A 6,236-nucleotide genomic window follows, 5' to 3' on the forward strand; every position below is an offset into this window, starting at 1 on the left:
GGTGGGGGGGATTGGTGAATCATACGCCTGGGGAGAATTGAAGAATGATTCATCCCATAACAGGGGGAGGTTTATGGAACATTCACTGATTAAATCAGCACTTTTTCCCAGTATGGCAGTATACACTGTCAATACAAAGAGAATTTGGAGAGATGGAGGACTATCCAATTTTATTTTTGTTCCTTTAAAGGAGCTGTGTGGCCAAAATTTCAACAATTACTGGTCTCCTTTTAATCTTCATTTACACTGTGTATACCAAACATTAGGCACCTTCCTAACATTGAGTTGCACCCCCCCCCCCCCCACCCATTCCACATGGATGCTGGCACATGTTGACTCCAATGCTTCCTACAGTTGTGTCAAGTTAGCTGGATGTCCTTTGGGTGGTCGACCATTCTTGATACACACGGGAAACAGTTGAGTGTGAAAAACCCAGCAGTGTAGCAGTTCTTGACACAAACCGGTGCGCCTGGCACCTACTACCATACCCCGTTCAAAGGCACTTAGATCTTTTGTCTTGCAAATTCACCCTCTGAATGGCACACATACACAATCCATGTCTCAATTGCCTCAAGGCTTAAAGATCCTTCTTTAACCTGTCTCGTCCCCTTCATTTACAATTGATTGAAGTGGATTTAACAGGTGACATCAATAAGGGATCATAGCTTTCACCTGGATTCACCTGGTCAGTCTATGTCATGGAAAGAGCAGGTGTTCTTACTGTTTTGTATACTCAGTGTATAGTCAATACTGTAGGTGTGAATCAAATACAAATAACACTGAAGTGGAGGGCCAAGGGTGTCATTTGAGGTTTGACAGACAACACAACAAGACTTTGCCAACTCCTGTGTCCTAGTCTGCAGAACTAAAACAGTTGATTTAGCGAATCAGTGGGTCTGTTTGACAGGTTGTGACTTTAATTAATGCCACCCACTCACCTCAATTGGCCTAATCTTGGCCCTTGAATAGAAGTATATCAGCATCACAATGCATTGGTGTGTGACGAGCATTAGACTTGGAGGTCGGGTAGCTAAGGTGTGTTGTCAGACTTGACCCACAGTAGAGGCTTGGGCAACCAACCAAACACTTGGGCATCCAAGACTAGTCCTGCCAAAACTCTGCCCTCCACCTCCTGTCCATCTGCTTTATGTACTGAAAAACTGCTTCATCAGCACCACCTAGAAGTCAGCATTTACTGATTTACGGACTGAGTCACTGCTGTCACAGGTCAGCACAGACCACAGAGACACACAGCAGGGTTTCAGGTGATACAGAGTCCCAAAGGCAGCTTAATGACCACCAGAGTTGTACAACTAGACATTTCCCACGTATAAGGTCTGTAAGGTATCAGATAACAGCCAAAATAATTTAGTAACTTAAACAAACAGTGACCATGGCATCCACCTCCAGGATAATGAAGCAAACACACATTGTTGGTGATCAGGTACCAGTGAACAATGAGGAGGTTGGGTTTTCAGATTAAATGTTTCCTATCAGCTAAGATATCAACTGTATCTTGTGGCAGTTGGTTATCAAAGGCAGGCAGGTAGATTATTTGAAACTTTCACTACAAAACCAAATGGGCCTTTCAACATGATAAGGGGTCTCCTGCCTTGGCTACAGCTAACTGCACAAGTAGAAAAAAAAATGAACAGATGAACAGTGAACCATTGCAATGACAAGCGTGAGTGCATATCATACAATCTTCATTACATGTGTTCAAGGATCTGTGTCTGTTGGATTGTTGAAACCTGCCTTGGCAAGTTCTTAAGATAACACATATTTAAAGAAAAACTATTCAAGATGGCAGAGAACTGATTAACTTAAAAATGTGTGCAGTCAACTAAAAGACATGTAATTATTTTCATCATTTTTCAGTATAAACAATTTCTTGCATAATAATTTAGAAATCCAACCATAATATTGTGTCAAACCACGTTTGCACAAATATTGCAGCACAGTTCTGCATAAATGTACCTACTTCTGTGACTAATATAGTGCCTTCAGAAAGTATTCACACCCCTTGACGTTTTCCACATTTTGTTCTGTTACAGCCTGAATCAAAAATGTATTAAATAGTGTGTCACTGGCCTACACACAATACCCCATAATGTCAATGCAGAATTATGTTTTTAGAAATGTTTACAAATTAGTTAAAAATTAAAAGCTGAAATGTCTTGAATCAATAAGTATTCAACCCATTTGTTATGGCAAGCCTAAATAAATTCAGGAGTAAAAATATGCCTAAAAAGACACATAAGTTGCATGGACTCACTCTGTGTGCAACAACAGTGTTTAACATTATATTTTAATGACTACCTCATCTCTGTACCCCACACATACAATTAATTATCTGTAAGCTCCCTCAGTACAGCAATGCATTTCAAACACAGATTCAACCACAAAGACCAGGGAGGTTTTCCAATGATTCACAAAGAAGGGCACATATTGGTGGATGGGTAAAAATGTAAAAAGCAGACATTGAAAACATATTTCAAAATATGCATCCTGTTTGCAATAAGGCACTAAAGTAAAACTGCAAGAAATGTGGCAAAGAAATTAACTTTATGTCCTGAATACAAAGCATTATGTTTGGGGCAAATCCAGCACAACACATCACTGAATACCACGCTTCATATTTTCAAGCATTGTGGTGGCTGCATCATGTTATGGGTATGGTTGTCATCGGCAAGGACTAGGGAGTTTTTTTAGGATAAAAATAAATGGAATAGAGCTAAGCACAGGCAAAATCCTAGAGGAAAATCTGGTTCAGCCAAATATACACTTTAAAAAAGATTGTGCAAATATTGTACAATCGAGGTGTGCAAAGCTCTTACAGACTTACCCAGAAAGACTCACAGTTGTAATCACAGCCAGAGGTGATTCTAACCTGTATTGACTCAGGGGTGTGAATACTTATGTAAATTAGAAAATTCTGTATTTCATTTTCAATACATTTGCTAAAATTTCAAAAAACATGTTTTCACTTTGTCATTATGGGGTATTGTGTGTAGATGGGTGAGATATTTTTTTTTTTTAATAAGTCAGTGGGTATGAATACTTTCTGAAGGCACTGTAAGAGAGTACCATATATTATATAACTAAGTGTCTAGATACATTATGATGACACATACTTTATCCACAGAGACATTTCCCTGATGTCAAAGAGGGTTACAAATGTGCTGAGTGGATCATGCAGTAGAGATGTGATGTGAATTGGGGGCCACGATCGGAGACAATATCGTCCGGAGGGCCATAGTGCCGGAAGACTTGCTGGAACAGTGCCTCAGTGACCCGGAGAGCAGTAGGGAGACCAGAGAGAGGGATGAAACAGCATGACTGAGATTCTGCCCACAACCACCAAAATGGTGGTGAAACAATCAGAGGAGGGGAGATCAGTGACGAAATCAATGGACAGATGAGACCAGGGACGCTGAGGCACGGGAAGGGGAAGGAGTTTACATGCTGGAGCGTGCCGGGGAGATTTAAATTGAGTACATACTGAACATGAGTTGACATAGTGTGCAACATCCTGCACCAAAGTGGGCCACCAGTATTTCTCAGAAAGGGATTGAGTGGTGTGGGTGATACAGGTGTCCAGCGGCGAGGGATGTGTGTGCCCAGGTCAGCAACCGATCTCTGAACCCTGTGGGGACGTAGATGCACTCGAGGGCAGGTGGCAGGAGCTGGTTCCCTCTCCAGAGCCTGGCGGATGTCTACATCTACATCCCAAAACATGGGGCCAACGATATGGGAGGACCGATTGATGGGCTGGCGGACACTCACAGGGCCCTCCACCGACATGGAACCACAGAGTGTGGGAAAGCAGGTCCTCCGACATCCTGGTCCCCAGGCGGTAATCCTCCTCTCTGACCAGGAGATGGTGGGATTATGGAGTTGGAGCCACGGGAGGTCAAGGATAACTTTGTGCACGTGTGCAGAGGTGATGAGGAAGGAAAGGCTTTCCTGGTGCTTGGGTCCCATGGTGAGGGTGAGTGGAGCTGTGACGAGTGTAATAATGCCGGATCCCAATCGTCACATATCCAACGCCTGGACCGGAAACGGAGAGGAGAGCGGGTATGAGGTGATGTGCAGGGAGGAGGCAAGGGCCTGGTCGATAAAATTCCCTGCGGCACCGGAATCCACTAGAGCTGTAGAAACAATAGATGAGGGACAGCCAGCTAGTGAAATCGATACAAAAAAAACATTTGGCGGAAAGTGATGGAGTACTCACGCCTAACCCAGGAGACGGATGATCACGGGGCCGTCCCTCTGCTCTCGTGGATTCCGGGTTGGGACGTACCAAACACTGTTGAAGCTGGTGCCCCTCCTGGCCGCAATAGGGACAGAGCCCTAACTGTCTCCGACGGCGTCGCTCAGCCACGGGGAGGCATGTGGCCCCTCCCTCCATGGGTTCAGGCTCTGACTCAGAACGGTCAATGAAGGAGGGAGAGAGGTGATGGTGGTGCCAACGCTCTTGAAGAAGGTTATCCAGACAGATGGCCATCGCGATGAGTGTGTCCAAGGTTAGATCGTCATCTCGGCACGCCAACTCAGTCTGGACCTCTTTGCGCAATCCTCTTCTGAATAGGGTGCAGAGCGCTGGCTCATTCCATCCGCTGGATGCTGCTACTGTCCAAAAGGTTTGTGCGTACTCTGCCGTGGTCTGGCCATTCTGCCGTAGTTGGAGTAGGCACTCACCCCCCTCTCTGCCCTCCGGTGGATGGTCAAAGACCCCCCTGAACAGAGCCATGAACCCTGCATAGGAACCCAGCTCCTCCTCTCTCCCAGACGGCCGTAGCCCAATCCGACACCCATCCGGTCAGCAGGGAAATAACTGTGGCAACCTTGGACCTCTCCGTGGTGGGGGCTCCCATCTGATGAGTGAAATAGAGGGAGCACTGGAGTAGGAAGCCACGACATTTGGAGGGAGACCCGTCATATTTGTCCAGCAGGGACAAACGGGCATCGCTGTCCTGGGCGGACTGTTGGATGGGCTGAGGTGCTGGCACGCTGGGTCGACTTGTGATAGAGAATCCTCCGCTTGTTGGAGGTGACACCCATCGGGAAATATCGAGATGTTGAAGAACGCGGAGGACCTCATCCATAGCCATCTCCAGTTATGCCAGCTGGTCGTGGTGTTGGCAAAGTAGGTGTCCCTGTTCACTGACCATCTGGGAGATGTCCTGATTAACTGCTGCCTGAAGAGTGATGCAAGGGAGTGCTAGATAAAGGGGGAGTAATCAGGGTAATGATGGAGTCCAGGTGTGCCTCATGATGGGGCGCAGGTTTGCGTGATGAGGGTTGCCAGGTGTGCATAATGATGGGTTGCCAGTACCAGTGGATAGTAAACCGGCGACGTAGAGCGCCAGAGCGGGGAGAAGGAGTAGACGTGACACTTGTCCCCCTCTTCATAATATGTCAACTTTGAATATGCTAATTTTGCTTCAATTGCTTTTGTTTGCAAGATGTTGTATTGATGTTTAAATTGTAACAATCTTTGCTGAATAACATTAGGTGCATTCATAGTAGAATTACCTAATTCTAGCACTTTAAAGATGCACTATGCAGAAATCACTCAGCCATTTCCTGTTTGCTAAAATTCGAATAGTTCGCCTAATTTCAGTTTATGTGATAAAACAAGCTGTCATTGTGTAGAGAATCATTGTACCATCAAACCGCTGTGAAATATATTTTCCATAACCAAAAATATTATATTTTCAGCTGTTTGAAGCTGGTGTACAAAACCGAAAGTAAAAGACGCAAAAACAAAACTTCTGAATGGGAAGCATAGAAATAGCACACATTGAACAGATCTTCCGCTTCTTAGACTTGCTTTCAACAGGAATTAAAGATCAATAACTCACATTTCTATGTGAGTCGGGTCGCCCAAAAAGTTACATATTGTAGCTTTAATGTTCCTTTCCGAACTCAGGTTATTTTTCACATCGTTTCCTCCTTTTCCAACCAGAATAACCTTGAATTGTACCCCTCAAAACTGCCTTCAAGGCTTCCCAAATAAAACTAAAGTCATCAGTTGACTTGTCAATTTCCATGGAATATTACATTTCTTTGCAAATAAAAGGTACAAAACAATGCTCTGACAATAGAGAAGTGTTACATCGCCACTTGTACGTTTTGGCCTCTATTTCTACAACCAACTTACCCGGACTGTGATCAGATATAATAATGTTATACAGTCTGATTGTACCTTGGGGATAAGTGAGTTGGACAGC

Source organism: Coregonus clupeaformis, chromosome 27 (genome assembly GCF_020615455.1).
Source record: "Coregonus clupeaformis isolate EN_2021a chromosome 27, ASM2061545v1, whole genome shotgun sequence".
NCBI classification, from domain to species: Eukaryota; Metazoa; Chordata; class Actinopteri; order Salmoniformes; family Salmonidae; genus Coregonus; species Coregonus clupeaformis.